The sequence below is a fragment of the Gambusia affinis genome, linkage group LG21 (genome assembly GCF_019740435.1).
Source record: "Gambusia affinis linkage group LG21, SWU_Gaff_1.0, whole genome shotgun sequence".
Classification (NCBI taxonomy): Eukaryota; Metazoa; Chordata; class Actinopteri; order Cyprinodontiformes; family Poeciliidae; genus Gambusia; species Gambusia affinis.
The window spans coordinates 20,086,502-20,112,348 of NC_057888.1; the positions used below are offsets into that span (position 1 = coordinate 20,086,502).

At 39.5% G+C, this 25,847-nt stretch overlaps 1 protein-coding gene across 4 annotated transcripts in view; it reads right to left on the reverse strand.

Annotated features, from left to right (window-relative positions):
- jcada (junctional cadherin 5 associated a) overlaps positions 1 to 19,931 on the reverse strand; it is a 51,582-nt gene extending 31,651 nt beyond the window's left edge. The window contains exons 1-2 of one of the 4 annotated variants that reach the window (XM_044104419.1): positions 19,703 to 19,931; positions 19,093 to 19,625 (exon numbers count right to left, since the gene is read on the reverse strand). The gene's annotated coding sequence lies outside the window, so the exon portion shown is untranslated. Of the gene's footprint in view, positions 1 to 6,248; positions 6,273 to 19,092 lie in introns of those variants that run through there. The other 3 variants (XM_044104418.1, XM_044104417.1, XM_044104424.1) reach the window with 3 other exon arrangements.
- Positions 19,932 to 25,847: the final 5,916 nt, after the last annotated feature.

Sequence of the window (25,847 nt, forward strand, 5' to 3'; positions counted from 1 at the left end):
GCATTTTGTAAATATTCTGATTAACTAACTAAGAAACCTCAAGTCATTGTATGATAAGCAATTCATTTGTCACATCTTACACAATTTAATGTTTAGTTTAGTTGTCTGTTGGAGACTTGACATTGATTGGGCCACAGTTCCAAAGGAACATCCTACTTGGCGAACCATGTGCCTTTGTGGTACAGAATATGCGCAGACCAAAATTACATGACTTACTCCTGCCATAGGAAACATTCCATCATGTGGAAGGTTCATTTAATCAAATTATGTTAAGTCTTGAAACCCTAATTTATGTTTCTGGTTGATAATTTAATTACTTTTGACAAGTAGCTGTATATTTGTCTCTTTACAGATTTCTTCTATCGTTGTTTTTTGTCACACTTAAATGTTTCACATAGTCAAACAAATTTCATTACTAAAGTCAGGGTGATTACAAAGAAAAAAAACCTCTCCAAATAATTTCTTTTATTAGGGAAAATCTTATTTAAACCAATTGTTTTCCTCTTCATTTGATTTCTGCAGCCTTGTAGAATAGATAATAATTTCTTTGACATACAAAGAAACCTGGAATGGAGTAGTGGAACGGAGTGGCAATGTAATCACAATGCCCTGTAAGCTATATAATGTGTTTTGAGGCAGTTGACTAAAATCCCGGACGATTTTGAAATTCCCCCCGGACATTTTTTTAGGTCTGAAAAGTAGGACATGTCCGGGAAAAAGAGGACGTCTGGTCACTCTAAACAAACCCCTCCCTCCCCCAAAAAAAACAAGACAGCTGCTGTTTGTTTAATTTTCACTCCTATCTTACTATTACTTAAGCAATTAACTAATGCTAATTAGCTAATTGCTAAACTGTTTAAGCACTTTAGCAATGTAGCTAAAAAGTTAAATCACATAGCATAGTTTGTGCTATGCTTAAACTAGCATAGTTTAAGCACCGTTTGAGCATAGGAGTGCTTAAACAATTGTTAGCTAACAAACTAACAATTAGCTTACTTAGTAATAGCTTAATTTAGCAGCAATCTGGTGTTTTTAATTTTTCAGTGGGGTTTTTAATTTTTTTCAATTTTCAAATCTCATTACTACTGATTATTAGCTATTGTTTTACCGATTCAAAAAAAAATCATGAGTTCTAACATTACCTTGTGGCCTTTTCATAATAAGCAACAAGTGTTCGTGTGCTCTACTGTTATTACAAAAAGTTATTTGCGACAGTTAATCAACCCTTTCTTATTTTTTGGTTCTCCGCACAACTTTGCCAAAACCTACTTCACGCCCATCTGGCTCCAAGCTCTTCAGAGCTGGAGACCCAGAGGACCTGTAACCCCCCCTATAATATTGACACAGGTGCTCCATATCACTGAATTCCTCCAAATGTAGGAGGGTGGGCTTCAGTCGTCCCCATCTGACCGCTGGGGTTTGCTTTGACCTCCCGTTTGGACTGATCACAGCTGTTACTGGGCTTGTTCTTAACAATAAGAGTCGTGTTTACATAAACGGTGGTTCGCTTTGAATCGCCTGCTACTTGATTATATCGCTTCCTGTAAAGCGAGCCATTGTTGCAGTTGTCCTGCAATAGAGGAAGAAAAACATCCATAATTACCTCATAGAAACAAAGAGCAGCACATTGGTAATTTCTTAAAATAGAAACTCTAATTGCTTTATTAGCGATGTTTTGGAAAGGGGTTTTTATTGGAGTCAGTCGCAGGGGTGCGTTTCTCTGCGCTTGTTCGTATAGTAGAGGCCTTTCCTGCTACGCCGCCCGGCACCCGACGCCCCAACACCACAAGCCATGTCTGTTTTCTATTGTGCCATACATATGCAGCTCATGTGCTGTGCAGAGAGAAACGTGGTGCAGAGATGCTGATGTCATCTCTCTTTTAGCCAGCTGTGGCTTTTGAGGTTGAGCATTTCTGGGCTCCGGGAGCAACTTTGCCCACAGCGGGCTGTTGCCTCTCCCCAGGTTCCTGGAACCCCCGGTCTAACATCTTGACTCCATGGATGTGGGAGGAGCTTAAATAGATATCACCCTACTCCTCCAGTCAAATGAGTTTATGAATTTATGTAGCTGCGTTTACATTAGTAATGTGTGCAAATCTCTGCAGATATTCTGCTGATGTTGAAAAAATACAATTTCATAATTCTGGTATTTCCATTGAATATGAAATAAAATGAAAATCACAAGCGGCTTATTGTTCACGGAATAAGCCATTAAAAATCAAGGTGGTGATGGATGTAAAGAGAGATATTTTCATAATTCAAGTAAAGCACTAGCGCCCAAACATTATTCAAGCATTGGAGCGACAAGCCCTGCCTAGTTGGGAGTGGGAGGGGTTCTTATGCGGCGTTTTGTGGAAATTGCAGTCTGTGATTTTACAGAAGGGTTATGGATCCCATGCGGTCAAATAACACGCAACGTTTTATGAACCACACGATGACATGAGAGCTCTGGTGGAACCAGCTACACATTGTAAAAAGCAAAAACAAACATCATCCTCCTGCTACTTCCTGTCGTCATCTTCTTTGTCATTTTCGCCAGTAGTAACATCCGACTGTTTCCTTTTCAGTTTTGCAAAATGTACCCATTTCAATAAAATCGAAGAACCTCCTCATTCTAGCGTCAAAACATTTTATAAAAAATTTTTTTTTGTTTTTGTTTTTTCAAAATTGCCATGTTTTCATTAAGCAAATTTATTTTTGAGATGTCAAATTGTGCAGTTATTTGGTCAATGGAAACACAGCTACTGTTGCAGTAGGAAAACTTAACAAAATTGGCATTGTGTCCTTTCCCAGGAATCATCTCAAGTCCTCGAGGGTTTACAACTTTAGATTTTTGTCTGCTCCAACAAACCTGAATCAGTTCATTAGATCCGTAGACTCTGAAGAACTGGACTACATGCTGAAGCCATGTGATTCAAAGGTTTTGGACCCTGGAGTTGCAGGATGTCGGTATAGGAGCACTGCAGCTTGACACCCAACACCAATCTCTTTTACAGCAGAGATGGAAAGGCCAAACTTATTGAAGAATAGCTATATGGCTGACTGCGTCTGTCGTGGGTTTACGAATCAGAGGTTTTCCGACTTCTTCTCTTTGGGCATAACCGACCACTAAAATCAAAGAAAGCATTTCACGGAGCTGAGGCTGGAGAGCTGATGCTGCTGCTTCACAGTTGGCTGCAAATCACAGCGAGGCACGCTGCGCCGCTTTGTCCTGTCTGCTTTTTATTGTCCGTGTTGTGCAACGGAGACGCTAGTGCAAACATATTAACATTCTTTGAAATTTATTACAGTTTATTTCATTACATCCACAAGCTTCAATATATTTTATTCTGTTTGTATGTGATAGACCAACTCAAACTAGTGCAAATTGTGAAGTGGGAGGAAAAGGATAGCTGGTTTTCCTGGAGTTGTGAAAACGAAAATCTGGCAAGGTTGGTATGTATTTGTAACTCACCTAACTTGCAAATGTCTTCATGTGTGCATGAACATGAACAGCATCAGACCAGCTGCTCTGGGAAGGTCTCTGAGGCTTGTTGGAGAACATTGTTGAGCAAACGGTGTCAAGAACACCAAGGAACACATCAAACAGGTCAGGGAGAAACTTGCGGAGGAGTTTGAAGTAGGGTTGGGCCACAGAACAACATGTCAAGTTTTGAATTTCTCCCAGTTCAAGTCATCTTGTCAAAACGAGAAGAGCATGGTAAAAATCTGATGGTTGAATAACCTAAATAGCAGATTAAAAACCAATAAATATATTGATTTTGAGCTCATATGTCTATTTATTCAGTGATTTAGCTGCAAAAAGGGTTTCTAAATAGAAAATGTTGCTTAGTTTGTTCATATAGGTTTTGATTAAAAAACTAACTTGATTAAAAATGGTCTCCTACCACACGTTAAAAGCATGTTCATGTTTTAGAACGGCACAGTCAAAGTCCAGACCCCACTTTAATTGACAATATGTGCTGACCCTGATTATCAAAAATTATGACTGAAGAAACAGTCATCAGTTCCTCCTCATGCTGAGACCTGTGTGTTGAATGAATATAAATGCATGCCACACTTTTCAGGTTTTTGTTGGTTCGTCACTATTATGTACAGTCAACCTTTTTTGAGCTTCACATTATGTTACAATGTTTTTTCCTCATCAAAAACATGCCCTAGAGTGTTGCCTTCATTCTTTCATGCATGTGTGAGAAATCCTTTAATCTCCACGGCAACTATATACCATAGGTGTGCAAAACATCTGGGTAGACTTAGTGCCTCCTTTAAGATGCCGCTCCTCTTTGGATCCTTCCAAACTACCATCTCACAAAGTATCCCTTCCCTGTAACTCCCTCACTCAGCTCCTTCAGACTAGCCAGCAGCAATTAGCAAACACCCAGAGGAACCCTGAATCTGCTGAGTTCATTATAGGAGCTGCTCCTCAGTGAAAAGCTGGTGAAAACGTTGAAGGGTTATTAGAGGAGCCATGTTGTGATGACTTTCTGAAGGTGGAGTTTCAAAATTAATAGGCGTTTCTAAAGAGAAAAAGGCCCAATTTCAAGGTGTTAAATTACAAAGTCAGATTTCTTTTAAGTAATATTTGATTTATATCACATTTTTAGAACAACTTAAGGCAACACAGTTTCTTGATTGTGCTATGAAATGACCCTCTGTGCCTGGAAAACACATAATACTGTCCCTTTAAATTCCACTGATATACTTTTGCAGTACATACTGTGGAATTTAGTTAAGAAACATGGGATGTCATGCCCATAATTTCAGTCTGAATGTCCCTGTTATTATCTCCAATCAGTGAGCGGGGGTCACTGTGTTAGTCAGCTGCGCTCATATCAAAGGCAGCATGTGGAGCAAGGCTTTAAATAGCTCTGCAGGTAATGAGGTTTAGAAAGCTGCAACAGTAGCAGTCCCAAAGTCAGGAGTCCAGCTACGTTTAAAAAGCTGAACGCAAGCCAGACTGATTACTGTCATGGGGGTTACCATGCCACCTGGCAAACACCGAGGCTCTCTTTTGATCAGTTTAGTTTACAACCAGAGCTGTCGTCTGTCTCTCCATTTGTTCTGAGTCCTGTCAAATACCTGATGCTTCACAGACTTGATCGCCGGCGGCACCAAAATAGCTCTGCTGGGCCGCCGAAAGCAGTAGTGCAAGAAACAACTTTCTTTTTAACCTCACCATGATGGTTCTCTATGAACGCGAAGGCCAAACAATGAGTTCCCGCCGCTGCAGGCCTGCGCAGAATTTATAAGCCGTTAATTTTTTTCATGCAGAAAGAATGCGCTAAACTTGGCCGAGCCGTAATAACTGCGCGTTTGTGAGGGCCTCTTGGACCAAAATTGTCCATTTCCCATCAGAATCCGTCAGCAGACCTATAATTAGGATTATTTTAGGAACGTCGGCATACGGAGCGGTCACTCCGCCCGCTGAATGGAACTGGCACAACCACAGGAGCTGACCTGTGAACCCAAACAATTGGGCCACAAACACAAAACTGATTCCGTGTTACATTCCTCAATCCGTCCACTGCCAACCAGGATGAATCATGAGCACAAAAAAAAACAAAAACAAAAAAAAAACGTTTGCAAAGTTTTGGACTGTGGCTGTTGATTATGAGCATGTGTTCCACGTTTGCGTCCCTGTAACACTGTTGCCCTTTGTCTGCTGGGAGAACGTCTAAATCCAAACGCACCAGTGACCCGTCATAAGATGCGTCTTTGTGTTGGGCGGAATGGCAACAAGTGAGCTCACTGCGTTTGCAACCCCTAAGCCGGTTATCTAATCTATTCAGCGTCTTCCTCCGGAGAGCTTTTATTTTTCTGGGCTGCCAGCCCACAGTCTGCAACTGTTCAGCTACCAGCTAAAACTGTGGAAAGCTGTTCGGGGACAAAACAGTGATATCCGAGCAGGAGTAACCACGGGTACACGCAGAATCCGAACCTGGAGGCCTCCACCTGCTGAACACGGCGGCCAGCAAAGAGAATCCCCCAAGCAGCTGGGCTCTGACGGGGTCAAGTGCCTACCGTAACTCGGGCCAGATGTGAGGAGGACCTCGCCGTATGAGGTCTGAACCCTGGTACCGCACCGCCCAGAGGGGGTTCTGCTCTGCAGATCTGAGGAGGCTTGTCTGCATAATGTGTGCCTCGGTCCGGCGGTGGGTTCTGGTTATTGTTGTAAGGTTGGAGATCAGCAGGCGAGAGGGCACTCTGGCCACATTCAACACATGAGGATCATGTAAAGCCCTCCTCACCTCTGAACCACCGGTGTGAACAGCTGGACGGTGTTGATGCAGAGATTCGCTTTGATCCACCTGGATCTGGATCCGGGCAGACATCTGAGCCCGTACGGTGCAGGAGAGACGCTCTGGGAGAAGGCCAAGCTGTTCGCCGAACCTGTTTTTATTACCTTCAAGTGGATGTGAAGTACTCTCCCACCAGGACTGGCTTAACCTGCTGATAGGCCCACGGAACAATAAGTTAACAAAGGGGCCGCCTCCTGATCTCACTGGCTGCCATTGGCCACAAGCTTTATTAAATAATCTTTAAGGAGTCTGGGTTTTATCCCGTAGAAATGTCTTCAGATGTGGGAACAAGTATTGTCCAGTGTACTGTACTGCATGATACATTACAGTCCTGAAGCGCTTCATGAAAGACAGATTAGGGCAATCAAAATCAAGTTATTTGTTACGGCGAAGGAAGAAAATAACAACAGATTGACTCACAATCGTCTCAATATCAGGATGCGCAGTATCGCAGTTGCACTGGGCCAATTGGACTCAATGATTAAATGTATATCATATTTCAAGTGCTGACATTCATGCCCTGTCCGTCAATCATATTATTTGGCATTTTGGATTCACACCAACTGCCCTGGATGCACAGACCTTTACAAGTTTTTACATGTCATTGCACAATGTAAAGACAGGTTGGCTGGACAACCTTGGCTACTCATGGACTCCGTCATTGGCATTTTTTTATTTGAAAGGCCGTATCAGGATTCATATTCATATTATTATGATAATAATATTATTAAATAAATTTAATAATAATAATTATATTATTAAATAATATTATTATTCATATTTGATGGCCAATAGAAACATTGTCTTCGTTGTCAGAACATGTTTTTGCTTTCGGTGCCGAGAAGGTCCCAGCTGAACTTTTAAACAAATCACTTCAGCTTTCTGCTCTATCTTCTTGGAACCAGTTTTTGATCTCAATGGGAAATAAAAGAAAAATAAACAACAATAACAACAACAACAACAACAAAAATCCATCTCATATATGTTGGTATGTATGGTTGAGATGCTAAAGTTCATGGGAATCAGTGGGGATGATTTGGTAATTTGCTACTAACCATGTCAACAACTTCAACAAATAAAGTGACAAGTCATGAATAAAGGATCCAAAATTTTGGACACTTTAATTAGGATGATATAACTGAAGTTCAAAAACTGTACATTGAAAACTGAAACTGTATTTCATATATATATATATATATATATATATATATATACATATATATATATATATATATATATATAGTTTTTTATAGTTGGGCTCAAGTAAGTAACACATAATTACCTTGTCATATTTTTCAAATTTCCTGTCATCTTTAAACATTTTCTTTACTCAAAATCATGAGTAAAGAAAACTACCACCAAACTTATCAACAGTAAGGTCTAGTGGGAACCCTGGACTCAAATGCGTACAGTGGCAATTGTCAATTAAGCTAAATATCTTGCCATTTCTAATTGCTGTGAAGCTTCCTGACACTTGACTTTTTCTAGCAGAGCAGTTGTCAGTTATTGCTGGGGGGAAAAAAAATGGGATGTCGAGTTTCAGCTGCAGTGAAGTCGTTTCTACTTTCTGGGGGTGTTTGTGCCTGGAATGTGTTGCATGACGGATATAATGTTAGATTGCGTTGCCAGGATCAGTTCGCTTCCTGTTGACGAAAATGTGTGTTTTGTGAAACACTTCCGTCCATCAGCTCTCAGTCGACAAGGACATTAAAGAGCTGCGGGGAGGGAGAAGGCCGCAGAGCACCGGGGAAGGAGTCGGCATCAATAAAATCCTTGTAGTTAATTGCTTCTTTCAGTGGATCTCAGATATTTAGCCAAGGACTGCAAAACAGTGAGCCATCTGGCTGTGGACCTCATCAGCTTTTCTCCCTTGCTTTTGCTAAGATTTCATTTAATCTGTTTTAATCTGCTTGTTTAAAACTGGTCGCAATAATTGGTGGAAGTGGAGCCAATGGAGTAATGATACAACAAATCCACTCCTCCGCCTTCTTAAGGAGGCTGTGAGGTCAGAGGACACTCTTGGTTTAAACTTCTTCATATTATGTCATCATCAACACGATCCAGAACTCCTGGACTCCTCACCAACTCGGAGTCTTTGCTCTGAGGATCTGACACATCGGATGAGCCTTGCAACACTCAGTGAACTGATAAAGCAAAGGGTAATTGTCCGCTGTTCACTCCGGCCTCCTATACGTTGGGGGAAGATACGCTTGGCGAACGCCGGACCGAAGACCCCGCGGGCGAGATGTGTGACCTCTGTTTGCTCGTGAGTCAAGCTGATAAGTGCTTTCATGCAGAGATTGTGGCTAATTTAGTATGTCCACACTGAGACTCCTCATACCAGAAGTGACATTGTGACATTTCACCAGGGGTTGGTCGTTGGTCGTCCAGCTGAGCGAATGAATCCGGCCTTATTTTAGTCCAAAAATAAAAAATAAAAAAAAGGGAAAAGGATCACGAGGATGAAAAAGTGACATGCGTTTTTTTTTTTTTTTTCATATTTTTCTTGTTTTATTTTTGGGGGAATCTGAATGAGTAGTAAAAACAGTGCTATTAAGCTGCAGTGTGTAACTTACTTTTGACATGTTTGTTAAAACTGTCACCCTGTCGTAACAGTTTATGAGACAAATAATTTGTGAAAAATCGGTCTCCTAATCCCTGAGTTACTATTGCCATCTGAATAAATGCTCCTCTCCCGACCAAAAACAACCAATCAGAGTGAGGAGGAGGGTCTTAGTGCTGTCAAACAAACTCATGTACTCGCTGCTCAACATCACAGGAAAACCATTTATCTGCAGTCATCGGTGCCTATGCTAACTAGCTTGAGCATTCACAAGGCTATGATAGCTGTAGCATAGCAGAGCGCAAGGGAGGATGAAGACAGTTGGGAGAGTGATTGACAGCACTAAGACCCTCCTCTTGGCTCTGATTGGTTGTTGCTTGTTAGCACTGGGAGCACTGGGAGAAGGCAGAGTTGTTAAATTTTTTTCACAGATTATCTGTCTCATGTCAAACTCTCAGGGCATGGTGACAGTTTTAACAGATATATTTTTTAAAATTACTGAAAAGTTACATACTGCATCTTTAATAATGGCCTTTTTCGCCACATACATGCAGTCATATTTCATTAAATTAGCAAATATGATGCAGTGAGGCTCATTTCATGTGATAGAGTCTTATTTAATTCATGGCTGTTGCATTTTGCCGGTTGAAAGACAAACCACCCAGCAATTCCTAACTTGGGATTCAGTTCACTGCACATATTTGGATTCGGATTTGGTCGAGGCTGGTGACTCCAAAAACTCCCTCATTGAGAAAATGCTTGAACAGTCTTGGTAGAAAATGCAATGAAATGTTGTGTGTTTTTCCATCCCAGTGGCTTGTTTGTCCTGTCAGTATTGGTAGACTGTTATATGGCAAAACACACAGTCCCAGAAACTCAAACACGTGGTCAGGGTAATATAGCCTGTCTCCTTTTACTCATGGGAGCAGACTGGAGCGCAGACAGCTCCAGACAGGCAGAGTAGAGAGGAAAGGAGGATAGTAATAAGCCTGAAGAAAAATACAGTCCTATTGTTTAGACAGGTCAGGGTTTCCAGTCAGCAGGAAGTTTTATACATTTGCAGTACTGTGTAATTACACCACAGCATGCCTAATTACCAGGGTGATTATGTAGAGAAAGTGCATTATTGCGGGGCCACGTTGTGGAGGTTGTGAGGGTAACAAGCAGAGAGCTGCAGAAAGGAGAGTTTCTTCATTTAGGAAAAGGCGCATGTGTTTAATGGTGAATCAGATCCAGCCAAACGTAAAATTATGTAACTATATCAAGGAAACTGAATTGTAAGAAACAGTCATTTAAATGCAAGTTCATAAGTGGTCCGTAAGATTGTGGATAATTAACCAGTAGAGTGATTTTGTAAGGTTATTTTTTTATTTTTTTACGTGATTGCAAAGAGAATATTTTCTTTTTTTTTTGGGGGGGGGGCTCCTTTATTAATCTATGGACCAGGATAGAAAACACAGGCAGAGAAGACATGTAGCAAAAACCCAGCTGGGGCTCAAGACCAACTCGACTGAATATCTTCAGAGCCCTTGCTCAATCAACAAGACATATTGTACCTAATGGCATAATCAGTAATTATTATATAGTGTCATGTGGTGTAAGTTTAGCCAAAGTTGGCCAAAGTAGCACAAAAACAATTGGACTTCAGAAAATATTGTAACTGAGTGTTAAGGAGTGCAGTGTGAACATTGCCTTAAACAAGTGAGAGTTACATGTCACATATTCCTTTTCACCAAACACTTTCAGTCTTTTTGACATCTTAGCATGTTTTCTGAAAGGCGGGGTGGGTTGAAGTCAACCTTCTTTTCTCTTCTGTTAGCCACCAAGCAAGGAGCAACAGCCCTGTGACTGATGATGTCAACACTTCAGGAGCAACATCTCTACATGTGACAAAGCTACTAATCAAGACAACACTTCTCAACTTCAATCGAATGTAGAACCTCAGATTAAACCTCAGTTATGTGAGAGTTTCTTTTCCTCCCTTCCTGTTCAGTAAGAAAGTCGTGGTTTATTTAACCAAGAGGCGAGAATTGAACCCAGACATTCAACCAACAATTGGAGGACAATGAAATGTTTGTGTATTTCCTACCAAAACCAGCAGAACAATTCAAAATGGCTGAAAGGTGACGATGTTGTGTTTGTCAAACAAACAAACAAACAAAAAAAACAGCAATCACGAGGGTATCAGAGGCGTTTTCACAGATGGATTAGACATCCAAAAGTTAGGATTCATTCTCTTGTGTATTCCTTACAGTCTCCATTATCGCTCAGAGAAACTACACAAGAGCACAAGCACACATAATGACATCCATCGTTCCCTGAGGAGGCATTAGGGATATGATTTGCTCCAGAGGGGCCAACAGGCATGAAAGATGAATGAGAGACAGGGCTTGATGGAGAGTGCATGCACACAGGTACACACACGCATACACCCAAGCACACACACATTCACTCACAGAAACACAAGATGAGCAGAGGTGGTTGAGATTCCTCAGCAGGTGCTCTCCCTTCTTGACATGTTTGTTCTTTCCCCCAGCCTGAGTGCTCACTGTTTGTTTTTTTGATTTTTACATTGTCATCTCATAACTGACACTGATTTTTAAAAAAATAACCACAATAATTATCTGTTCTTTTTTTTTTAAGCACTTTTGATAATCATTTTAAAATATCTGCAATATGTTTATTTTTAACTCAGTGTTTTTCAAATTTTTACCCATGCACATCACATTCACTCAGCTTTGTAATTTCATTATATTAAAGACATTGTTCTTTACACCAATGACTGATCCTGTTAAATGAATGTATGTCAACAAATCTGCTGAAAATAATTGTTTTATTCAAGTTTGACTAAAATTTTTATGTTTATGGTAAAATATTCTTTATGCTAAAAATGTAAACTTTAATTTACAGTAAAACTGATATTATGTTGTGAAACAAGTTTACAGTAGACCAGTTTTACTAAAAAAATACATTTACAGTTTTATGCTATAAACTATTTACAGTAAAGCAGTTATAACTGCAAAGCACACTCACAGTAAAAATTAACTGTGAAATATCATAACAGTAAAGGTACTGTGGAATGGTAATTACAGTAACCTACTGGCAACACTGTTGCCAGTAGGTTCCTGTAGAATGTCAATTACAGTAACTTACAGGCAACACTGTTGCCAGTAAGTTGCCAGTAAGTTTACTGTACATCATAGTAACTTACTGCAACACTGTTGCCAGTAAGTTACTGTAGAATATAATACAGTAACTTACTGGCAACACTGTTGCCAGTGTTACTGTAGAATGAGATTATAGTACTACTGGCAACACTGTTGCCAGTAAGGTACTGTAGAATGGTAATTACAGTAACTTACTGGCAACAGTGTTGCCAGTAAGGTACTGTAAAATTACAATAAAAAGTCTAACAGTGTATCTTGTAGATTATAAATTTCTTCTGTTTTTTTTTTTTTCCCCCCTAAGCTTTACACAAATCAACAAACTTTAAAATCAGGCAAAGATACCAAATTGTAGTTTTCAAGTCATTATTTCATTTCTGAAGGGACAAACAGCCAAACCATCCTGGTCCAATGTAAGAAAAAATGAACAAAAAACCAGGTTGTTGGAGAATTAACTTTGGCTCACTTTTCTTTGCAGAGTCCCTTCATTTCAGACACTTTTGAGACTTTTCCGGCACGACTGGTATGGTTAAGATTATGCCAAGGCATTTCAAGCAGCTTCATGTTCAGACTTTGACTAGGCCACTCCAGTCATACATTTGCTTGTTGCCTTCTTAGCTTTAGAGAGGTGGACTTGATCATAATCGTGTTGCACAAAAACGCGTCTGAATTTCAGATCAATAACCTGACAACATTCCCCCTCGGGGTTTTCTGGTTGATATCAGAATTGATGGTTTTGTTAATTGCCACCAATCATTCAGATCCTGAAGCAGCAAAGCAACCCCAGGTCATCCCACCACCTCAACCTCCACTAGACAGCAAATACAGGAAAACTGTATTGGTTTAATGGTAGATGTAGATGGATGTGAAACTTTCACCTTTGTCTCTTCAGTTTGCAGAACATTTTCCTTAAAAGTCTCAGTGATCCTGAAGACGATTCTGCCAACTGTTTTTCCGGGTCTTTGTTTTCTTATTTGGGGGATGATTGTGGCCTTAAATTCTCCTGTGTGTCTTTGCTTGTACTATTAACAAGTTTACTGTAAAAAAGTACACTGTTAGACTTTTTATTGTAATTTTACAGTAACTTACTGGCAACACTGTTGCCAGTAAGTTACTGTAATTGCCATTCTACAGTACCTTGCTGGCAACAGTGTTGCCAGTAAGTTATCAGAAGTTGTTATTCTACAGTAACTTACTGGCAACAGTGTTGCCAGTAAGTTACTGTAATTGCCATTCTACAGTACCTTGCTGGCAACAGTGTTGCCAGTAAGTTACTGTAGTTGCCATTCTACAGTAACTTACTGGCAACAGTGTTGCCAGTAAGTTACTGTAATTGCCATTCTACAGGACCTTGCTGGCAACAGTGTTGCCAGTAAGTTACTGTATACATTCTACAGTACCTTGTTATAATAGTGTTGCCAGTAAGTTATCAGTAGTTGTTATTCTACAGTAACTTGGCAACAGTGTTGCCAGTAAGTTACTGTAATTGCTATTCTACAGTAACTTACTGGCAACAGTGTTGCCTGTAAGGTACTGTAATTACCATTCTATGGTACCTTTACTGTCATCATATTTCACAGTTAATTTTTACTGAGTGTGATTTACAGTTATGACTGCTTTACTGTAAATGTAGTTTATAGCATAAAACTCTAAATGTATTTTATAGTAAAGCTGGTCTACTGTAAACTTGTTTCACAACATAATGTCAGTTTTACTGTAAGTTAAAGTTTACATTTTTTAATACAAGAATATTTTACCATAAACCGAAAAATTTCATAAAAGAAATTTTAGTCCAAGTACTGTGAATAAAAAACAGGTATTTATTTTCAGCAGATTTGTTGAAAGAAAATCCATTTATATATTCACAATGTCATAAAGAACAATGTCACAATACAATATAATGTGCTATAAAACAACAAAACCATAGAACACACTACAGGTCATGTCAATATTTTTTATGGCACATGTATGTAGCAACATGAACGTGTGCATCAAGTACCAGCCATAAACTATTAAAGACTGACTTTTAAAAAATATATAGAATATATTTAACTTCATTTGAATATGAACTGTATTTCATTCAATATGGACACTTGAATGCATCTGGATCCAATAACAGTAACAATCTTTACATAACCTTTTCTATTTGTTGCACACTGTACAACAAAAGAACAACTAAAAAAATTGGGCACTACAAATTTTATGTACCACATCAGGTATGCACCAACATGAACACGATATCATTCAAATGGTGAACAGTCAAAAACCAGCAGAGGCTGCATTGTCAGAAAGCAGTTAAAATGTGCACTGTTACACAATACATCACAAAAACAGTGCAAGTGTGATAATGTACTGTATGGTAGGCATTCATATCAATAAATATTGTTATATCAGATGCATTTCCTACATCAGAAGAACTTTTATTCCATTCACAAACAAAATCAGTGAGATCCATCTTGTGGAAGCTGAACTGTAAAGAATAAGACGATGGGAGGTCATGAGATGGTCAGGAAGTTATCTACATTTTCAAATCGACAGGAAGGCTGACAAATTAAGCTGAAGTGACAATGTCCAAATGCATAAAACCATTGGCATAAAGCAGCATTAAGTTGATAATTTGTCTAAATAAAAAATCAATTGCACTGAGGTGATAATAGAAGCTGCATAAAGAATGAGCAGGACTGGCTTCACTTCAGGTTTTTGGAGTGTTGATGGCAAACGCAGTCAGTCAGTCGTCACTAATTCAAACGATTATGCATTGTATTGAGACCTGCAAGTGTCCCCAAGGAGACGATGAAATACAACATGTCATAACAATCTTTTTAGTCATTTTGTTGGTGGACAATAAAGACAATAAAATAATAAACATTTGGTAAAATGCTTACCTAGTTGGAAGTCCTCTATTCAAATTCAGCGAGTCGTTGAAGGAAGGTGTTGATCCGGGAGTTGACACCGACTACTTTCCTCTTGACAAGACTTCCCGTCTTGCGGCTTGTACTGACTGGCTGTGCATTTGGTACCAACATCTGGATTGATCCTCACAAAGAATCTTTTAACAGAAATAAAATATATTAATTGTATTTTTTAAAATGAAGACATACAATACAGCAATCAGCTATGGTTCTTCATCATCAGTCAAACTGTCATTAAATTTAATTCATAAATGGCTTGGTGTAGAGTACTTACCGTTGTATCATCTCCAGCGTGGTGGATGCTGACTCCTGATACTCCAGATTGAAGTCATAATATGACCCAAAAAAGACAGCAAGGACGCTGGCAAAGTCATGTAGTTGCTCAGGCTTGAAAAATACCTTCTCCTCCATACTGACCATCCACCGGGTTGCAGACATCAAGCTATTTCCTAAAATAGACAAACCCTTGTCAGGCTAACGCTAGTGAGTAAAAATACAGACTACCATAACTATTACATAGATTGCTACAAAAAAATTATAGTGATAGAAAATATTCCTCTTACCAAGCATGATTACCCTTGGTGTTGTAGGTAAGGTCATTTCCATCTCAACAGACATCTTGGTGGAAGATACCTTTGAAACATAAAAGGAAAACTCTTAAATATGAATTACTGGTAGTAATTTATATTTAAAGGGCCAGTTCACCCAGATTACAACAGGTTTTTGAGAACCTCCCACCGGAGACTAGACTAGACTTTACCCCTACATCCTGCTACCACTCAGAAACAACGGATGTGAATGACAGTTTGTGAGGCTAAATGAATTTTTGAAAGCATTACATTCCACAAATACAGTATCTGAATGGCTAAGTACAATATGGGTTAATGAAATGAAATGTTTGTGATTTGGGTGAATTGATACCTTTAACAAATTAATTGAACAATTCTGATTTAAGATGTGTGTTTTAAGTTAAGAGTCGATATAAAATTACATCAACCAAGATGAAGATTGAGTCCTCTTTTTCTTCGAAATGTTTTCTTTTTCTCTGACGGAAGTAGGACATTGCTCTATTCCACAAAAAAAACTGATAATTAGCTGTGTGTTGATGTTTCTTCACATGACTACAAAATTCTCTAAATTATGAAGTACAAATACTGCAGAATTTACACCTGTACATAATTGCACCTGTTAGTACTGACTTAACTTTAAATTTGCAAGAGCATGGTTTAAACAGGTGAACAGTCCTTATATGTAACCAGGCTTGGAAATTAACTTTTTTGTCCACCTGCCACTGTGGCTGAACCAACTCAAAAAATAACAGAAACCACTTGAATGTTTTCCACCTTTGTCCTCATTTACAGACTCTTATACACTATGTTGGAGATGTAATGCTACTTTAGCAGGCTAACTAGCTGTAGCAAGCTCAAAGTTATAGATTAGGTTAGCTGCTCCTCTACATTTCCAGACTATTTTGTGGCTTCAAATATGTTTGAAGAGCTGTCTTTTTACCTGTTGTCTTGTCTTTTCAAGAGTTGAAACTATGTTAGCACTCAGCAGGACAGAACTGCACAGCCACTTGGAGGGAAAAAGCTTGGGAGTTAAAAAAAAAGTCATCTGACAAAAAGAAAAAAAAAGAACAAGTTAGAATTCATCCTTGTTGACCTAGCTAATCTGCACTCTTAACATTTGCAAGGTCATGGTTTAAACAAATGAACAGTTATTAGATGTATTTAAAAAAGGGGGGGGATCAATTATCAGTTAACGTTATATTGTTCGACAAAGGATGTAACAACAATGCTAACAGACACTCAGCACTGAGCTGATACCCAAAGCTAGTCGCTCGAGGAAGATTTAGCGGCAAAAGTCAAGCTAAAACCTTCGGTAAAATTAGCACCTTAGCTAACGTTAATAGCTCAAAAAATAACACCATCATATTTTTCTATCTTTCACCTCATGCTAAGTTATAGCATTACAGCATGATGCTATAAGTTACGTTAGCTCCATCTAAAATATACATTTCCAGATTAGGTTTTGGCTTCAAACAGTTTTCTAAGAAGTGTTGTTTTACCTGTATTGCGAAGAGCTGAAGCAGTGTGAGCCCACAGCACGGCGACAGAGCTGCACTTGCACTTGGACGGAAAAAGCTTCGGAGTTTAAAACAAACGTCATCAGAAAAACGTTGGAAGCGAAGCCACCCTTGATGACGTAGCTAGATAAACTGCATATTAATGTTAGCTATGATGTGAAAAAAACAAAAGTACATGCTCTCTTTCTGCCTTAAAAATATGTTAACCACTAAAAGAGTAAAAATACAGAAATAGGGAACCACGATGAAACATCTATGATGACCGTTGGAAATCAAATAGAATTCTTACATGGCCAGCGCAAAGACATTGTAAGTGCGGTATCACTACTGCAATGTGTAAACAGTAAATTACGGCAACTTCAAAACATACAGTAAGTTAATGTAATACTATGTACTACACCCATAATGCAATGCAAATTACAGTAACTAATTGTAAAGATGTTTTATGTTAGTTTTACTGGGCATTTTGCGGTATTTAGCTGTAAAAAATACAGTAAAGGCTAACAGTGCAAGATATTATAAATACAGTACCACTACTGCAATGTGTAAACAGTAAAATACTGCAACTTCAAAACATTCAGTAAGTTACTGTAATACTATGTCCTTTACCCATAATGCAATGCAAATTACAGTAACTAATTGTAAAGATGTTTTATGTTAGTTTTACTGGGCATTTTGCGGTATTTAGCTGTAGAAAATACAGCAAAGGCTAACAGTGTAGCTTTATCACAAAGGACTTCTTGGGTAAACATCTTTTGAAGACATGGAAAACGGGCCATTTTTTAAAATCAGTCTGTGTTTCTAATTGACTTAAAACGAGCCTCTACATCTTGCCGAAAAGTAACTTGTAAGTTAGTTTTGTCTTATTTCAGGTGTAATAAGATATTTTCATGAGAAACTATGAAAAGATTCTTAATAAGGTTTTGTATTTTTGCAGAATATCTGAACTACGCTCTCAAATGTTCCAAAAGCGCCCCATCCTGCCCCTCCAAGCAGCGACTCAAACCCCCTTTCACTTCAACATTAGCGACAGAATCAGACCTGGCAGGATGAAAAGCACTTCCCATAATGCAACACAAGGCCCACTCCTCCTAAAGTCTACCTTTCATGTTTGTCTTCCTATAAAGAGAAAGAGAGGAATCGAGAGAACGACAAGTGCCAGGAAAAAAGAAACCCACCAAAAGCGAGAGATTTCTGAGCACATATCTCTCTGGAGTAAGAGAAATATATTGTGATGTATTCCTGAAGAGCTCCAGAGAACCCCGGGGAGGTAAAAATGAATGGAAGAAGCTGAGTGGAGAGGACTTAAAAGCATTTGTTGGGTTATAGAATGTGATCCTGAGAGGAATTTAACCTCTGTGTTAACCTCATCGATGCAGCACAGCACCGGAGCATTAAATATTAAGCAAAAGGTTAAGTTTGCAACCTGGCCCGTTCCTGAATCATTGTTGGCTCTCTAACCCGGGAGCAGGAGAGGCTATCGTCTGAGTCAGACTGTACCATCTCTCCATCTGCCTGCTAGCGCCTAGCGGGGTTTGTCTACATGTTAAGAGGCCGATGCAGATGGGACAGCACAGCGGGGAGCTCCGCCGCTGTATCTGGATGCTCCATTTTGGTTTTGGATTTTGCCCAGAGCCCAACCCGGTTTAGTCTGTTTTCAAATCTGCAGCATGTCGGCGGACCTTCCGCAACGGCGCTCAACACATTCGCAGCGACTCGTCCGTTAGCGTCGCCAGGGGTCAGACATGGCGCAACACCGCTGAATCATCCATCCAGCCATTACTCAGAGAGACACGACCGAGGCTGTGGAACACAGAAGTGTTGGAACAATGCAGCATGTCTGCTCTTAACCCCAGTAGTAATCCCTTCAGTTCTCTACCACTAAAGTGTTCACACATCTTGAATTTTTGCACATTTGATCACGTGGCAACCATGAACTTGGATGAACCTAGATCAACACCAAGTGCTCCGTTTGAGGTATGTATGTGTAACAGCTTCCTTTTTACCGGTCCTGTCATACAGACTCGCGTGGACAGTGGGTTGGATTGTAAGTGGTTTATTTTACAACCTGCAATGAGTGGTCGACAAAAACATCCCGTCAGCCTCCCCTACTAGTCCACCTGTTCTCTGTGCACACATAAGAGTGCAAAACCGTCTGTGACAAATGATTATTACAATGAAGTTTATCAACATATTTTCTCTATAACATGCGATCGTATAGTGATTATACTTAATAATACATCTTTAATATAAATCCCATACAATTTCATCTTTCTTCTATAAACAAAACAATCTAGAAAAACAAACACAGATAGCAATCAAAATTAATCATTAAATTACTAAATAGCACCCTCTAGTGCTTAACAGAAAATAACGGCCATGTTGTCATGAAAACAGCTAATAAACAAACTAACAAATAGGCAAACATAACTGACAAACAGGCTAATACAACTGACAAACTGACAAACATAACTGACAAACATAACTGACAAACTGACAAACATAACTGACACATCAAATTATTTACACTTTTACCTGCAATGAGTGGTCGACAAAAACATCCCGTCAGCCTCCCCTACTAGTCCACCTGTTCTCTGTGTACTGCAACAACACTCCAATTTAGTCCCCGAACAAAATCACAAAAACAAGTCAGAGGAGAACCAGACCTGATGACTTACCACATAAGAGTGCAAAACCGTCTGTGTGGAATTTCCGGTTTCCCCTCTTATTTATAGGCAACCAGTAGGGGGCGCCAAACACCACTCATCCCAAGGCAGTTATAAAATATATACAAAGATGTTTACCAAACACATTTTAGCAAGAATTTCAACTTTTGTATCTAATATCCGTTACATACACCCCCCTGAAATTCTGCTAAATATGAAAAGTAATATTTCGGATCGAACAAAACAAACACAAAAGAGGTCGCAAACCTGTCAAAAGGAAAGGTCATGTGAAGTTATAATATATATATAATATCTAATATCCGTTACATATGTATGTCACACTTCTCACATTTTTACATATATATATATATAAAACATTGATGTTTACAATTGTCTGCTATTTGTGTTGGCCTCTCACATGAAATTCCCATAAAATATATGACAGTATGTTAAGTTCTGGTAAGAATATTCCTGCAAGGAACTGTTTGCATTTGCAAACTGGTAGACGTACCGTTTGTAGAGAATAATTATACACTTACTCAACTCTAGAACATATCTGCTGCTTACCTGAAATTACTCCGATGTATCAAACACCAGCTGTTATGTCAGAGGTTATTATTCTACAAAATTAAAGCAATAATTACCTCAAGTCCAAGTCATAATTCACTTGACCGCCGCTAATGCAAATGAATTTTGCTGCTTGATGAGGAAACGCTGCTCTTTAGTATGGAAATTAATGCAGTAGGTGATTATTATGCAATCAGATCATCTGCCCAGTAGGGACAGCTTCTAGTGGTAGGCCTATTGTAACTCACACAACAAGCACAAAATGTTTCCACTCTTTATTCGTTGAGTTTAATCCTGTGATTGAAGCCAGATGCTCTGGCTTCATCCCGGAGCTACACATGTAATAGATATGATCTGATCTTCATACATCTATAGAACACATTCTAGCTTTTGTGCCTCGAAGTCAACATGCCGAGTCGTCCATTCCTGGGAAGATTGGGAACTCTCTTTTTTTTTCTGATCATGAATATTCTTGGTCATTGTAGAACGATAGACTTCCTATTGTTTAGAAGAAGCTTTATAACCCTTAACAGAATGTGAGGCAACAGCAGTTGCTTTTCTTCGATCTTCTGGCTGATGCGTTTCCTGCCTCGGATTGTTTGGACTGTCGGTCACTTTCCTGACGACCAGTCTGTCTCTCTGGCAGTTGACTGTTGTGTGTCTTCAGAAACATTTTAATATAAAGCTGGTGATTTAAATGAGCATACCAAGGTGACATCAATAAAAAATATCTGGAGGTTACTCACACTTTGGTCGTCTCAGGAGACATAAAAGACGTTTTAAAAAAGAAACATAAAATGAATTTAGAAGTCATAATAACATCCCAGCAAGTAATAACTACAAAAAGATTGCTGGTGTGATAAAGATTAATGTTTTATATCTGATACATCTAAGTAATATAAAGTAAATAGTCGTAATATGTAATGGTGGAAGTACAATGTGGAATAGTTTGTTTACAGGTAGAAAATGAAAGTAGGAAGAGTCAAAATGGTGACGTGTGTGAGAACTGACCTGATTACAGGTTTGGAATTAAATATTATTAAGTGAACTTTTATGCTATTTTATGCTATTTGTCTATTAAATATTACTTATCTGGCTTTAGGTTGTCGTATTGCCTTCTTTTAATTCCTCACTTTCAAAAAGATAATTTTCCTGATCTGTTTGTCATAAGGTCACACAGTTATACTGCACCATATAAAATTTACCACACAGTTCACTTTGCTGCAAGTTTTTAGCTCATTTTTCCAACAGCTGAGGTCTCCTAATCAAGTCTTTATGTCTTTTACTGCTGATGTGGCAGCTGTGGATGCAGTGGGACACAGGTTGGGGGAAAACGGGTGTTGGGTGAAGGACAGTTTGGGTTTGTTAGTGAGGAGTCTGTTAGAATCATCTTTGGCTTGACTCAACTCACCCGCAGCTACTCTGAAGTAGTACAGTAACCAAAAAAAAGGCATCCATCATAATTACGACGCAGGCTTTCAAGTTTCACACCCACATGCCGATTGTTTATAAAGCAAAGGCATTCCATTTGTCATGTGAGTTGAACAAGCTACCATGTAGGTCGGAGGAGGGAGCATGTTGCTTCTTGGCTGTTGCCGTAATCACCTTTCTTGGAATAAACGTACGCTCATTACTCACACAGAGACTGGTTTCAGGAGCTTATGCTGAGTGCCAAGTCCGAGTTGGCAAAAGTTTGACAGGAAAACAAACACAAAAAATATATTTCCATAAACAATGTATTAGAGCCGCCGTCGCTTTCTCCCCCCGACCCCTCTTTTTTTAATCTGGAAAACTGAATCTACTGCAATCTGCTGCTCTTGTAGGGTATGAAACCGCAGACAGTTTGTTGTCCCAGAGGTGGGGAGGACATTATACTAATAAACTCCTCTGGGACAAACAAAGGGGAGTCAAGTCTGAAAGGCAGCATGCTGGAATAAACGCTAAAGTTCATCTCGTGGTAGCAATCTGAACCGCAGTGTTTGGTCTAACCATAACGTGAAACCCACGCCGCCCTGAATGTGGCTCTGGCCAACATGCAGTCAGGAAGTCTATAATCTAACCAGGGCTCTGTTATGTCTCTGAGAGGGCTGAGTGGAGGTTAGATGTTTAGTGAAGGTAGAGGTCAGGGGTTACTCTCAGAGGGCAGGGTGTCCACGTTTGGAGGTTAATGCAAACAGCCTTTTTTTTGTTTTTGCCTTAGGGGTTGCAGCATTTAAGGATCCAAAGGGTTCAGAAAACTCCTTTCAACCATTTCTCTGCTTTTGACAAATGACAGAAAGCTACACCTTCAGCTGAAAACTCTGGCGAAGAAACCTCTGAGGATCATGCGTAGGAGGCCAGAGGCAGAGAGGATATCATTACGGCTTAATTACAGCAAACGAGCAGGTACGGGAACCCTTCTTCATCCTGCAGACAACAAAAGGGCATCTGCAACCTCAAGCACCCACACCTTCTACACACTAGTCTGACTCTACAGATTGTTCACACATGTTCCTGGCTGACCGCCACACGCCAACTCACTAACTCTCAGAAGGCCAGCAGGAGCGGCGAGCGTCACGGAGGACGTATAGGCCGAACCGAACTGGAGTCGACCGTAGAAGCGCACAGTGTGTAACTCTGGCCTCCAAAAACAACAAAGACAGACTGCTCCACATCGGTAGGAGGAGAGAACAGCCTCCACAGAGAACGGCAAACGTTTAACTGAAAGACACGGAATGACGACTTTGCCTTCCGTCTGCACTCTGGTGGGGTGGGAGGGGGAGGTTAAAAGACTGAAATCAAGCTGCAATCTTTGGATCTAAGGAAGAATGATCTACAGTCAGAAACCAGCGATCAGGCCCAAAATTTGAGTGTGGTGATGGATTCAGACTGGAACGTCCAGAGACACATAAAGACAGTTATCAAGTTGGTCTTCTATCACCTGAAGAACAAGTCCTTCCACTGAGAGGATATACTTTAAAATACTGTTGTTAGTTTATAAATCACCACAATACGATACAGTAAAGACCTGCTGTTGTTGTATCAACCTTCCAGACCTCTCAGGTCTTCTGGTTCTGGTTAAGTTCTGCATCCTCAGAATCAGAACCAAACATGGAGAAGCAGCATTCACCTTCTATCCACCATAAATCTGGAACAAACTTCCAGAAAACTGCAAAACAGCCAAAACACTGAGTTCCTTTAAATTAAGACTACACACCCACCTGTTTAGCGTTGCCTTTAATTTGTAGCAAGTGGAACATTCATTGCTCAACATATTTGGTGTGTATTAATAATTTTGATGGTGGCATTTGACAAAATGTAATGTTTGTTGCATGCTTGTCAATTGGTGACTTTGAACTGCCTTCCTGCTGAAGTGTGCAACAAATATATAATACACTATAGTAATAAGTAAATCGACTTGACTTTTAAACTGGGAGGTGAGAAGTTGCGTACAAGAATTCATCTGTTTTTGTCATAATGTGGTTAAAAACTTTTCACAGCTGATCAAATAAGCCAACCAGGCTTAAGTTGAACAGGAGAAAGACAAGGACATCAACTGGCTGAGCTGAAATAACCAGAAAAAAGAGAAGTACATCCATGTAGATTTTATTTCAGTCTGGGGACGTTCAAACAGGATGGTTTCCACATGGCTCAGTGAATATTGAGATACAGAGAGCTGGAGCTTTGGATTTGGGAAATATTTGGTTTAAAAAAAGCCAAGAGATATTTGAGAGTTAAAATCCTTCTCTTCCCAAACCGCATCCTTCTGCTAATACTGGTATTTCTTGTAACACTCACTGCATACATTCATTCCAGTTTGAATAAACTCTTGGCTGGGTTGACATTTCTTTCTAACAGACATGGAGTAACCGCTCATACCATAGTCATATGCTAGAGAAGAATTGGTCTTTTCTGTGTACTTAAAGAAAACATGGCTTAGTATATTCATTAGATAAAATGTGCTCATGAAGAGAATTGTTCTGTACAAAACCATAACCGAAGATATACCTCGACTTATCTTGTGATCTTTTTGTTAATATCACCAACATGGTAATCCAGAGAAACCTTCCACAGAAATGTTCGGACCTATTTACCCAGTGTCATTCATTTATAATGTTCTTGCTTTGACTTTTTGATGACAGTTTGTCAGCTTTGATGCATTTGCTCCTTTGTGAAAAGAACTTGCTCTGAGGGATGTCAGGAAGACTTTTTTATGGATGATAATGTCAACAACACTACTATTCATTGTTGACAGCCTCTTCAGACAATGACAGTGACATCATTTCTGAATTCAAACACAACAAGTCAGCACTCGTAAAAAATACTCTGATATTAATAGCTAATGACCTGATTATTTAGGCGTTGCCAGGCCTATTAATATGCTGAAGACTGGACTTTTACAGGCATACAAATATTCCACTCAATCATTTTTAACAAAATCGTCTGTCGTTAATTTTACAGAAGAGCAACGGATTCAACACTTTGGAGTGACATAACTTTTTATTAACTGTGTGAGCTCCTGGTCCAAAAAAAAACAAAAGCAAATCATCATCCTGCTGCTACTTCCTGTTGTCTTCTTCAGTATTTCCACCGGTAGTAAATTCTGATCACGTGACTCGTGTGATGCAAAAAAATAAAGTTTCTGTTGCAGTTGTGCAAAATTTAAATACAGAAGAAGAACCACCTCATCCTAGCACAAGAACCTTTTACCAAAAAACTTTATTTTTTTTTTTTTTATTAACATGTTTCCATGAAGCAAATTTATTTTCATACTCTCAATTTGCACAATTTTATGTTTTTTTGGCTAGCCAGCATTAACTTTACCCACAGCCTCTGCTTTGGTGAGACAATGCCAAGTCAAGATATGCACTAGTTGTATTTCCATTGACCTTAAAATTGCACAAATGGGAATCACAAAAATAAATTTGTTTAATGGAAACAAGCAAATGAAGAAAAAAGCATGTTATTCAATAAAAGGTTTTCGTGGTGGGATGAGGTGGTTCTTTGGCTGTATTTTGCAAAACTGCAATGGAAACAATTTTTTCGCATCACACAAGTCACATGATAGACAACTGAACATTAGAAGATTAGAAGACAATAAGGATGATGCTGTGGTATGATTTTGTTATCAACTTTATCTTGTGAAAAAGTAATTTTTGTTGTGTGATTTTAATTGCGTTTCTCATTTAATGGAAACACTCCAACCATCCATCCATTTTCTTCCGCTTATTGGGGTCGGGTCGCGGGGGTAGCAGCTTCAGAAGAGAGTTTCCAGACTTCCCTCTCCCCAGCCACTTGTCCCAGCTCCTCCAAGGGAATCCCGAGGCATTCCCTGCGGCCTGGGACCTGCCCGGAAAACCTCACCAGGGAGGTGTCCAGGAGGCATCCTGACCAGATGCCGAGCCACCTCAACTGGCCCCTCTCAATGTGAAGGAGCAGCGGCTCTACTCTGAGTCCCTCCCAGATGACTGAGCTTCTCACAATACGGAGAAAACCCATTTCAGCCGCTAGTATCCGCGATCTCGTTCTTTCGGTCATGACCCAAAGCTCATGACCATGGGAACATAGATCGACCGATAAATCGAGAGCTTCGCTTTTTGGCTCAGCTCTC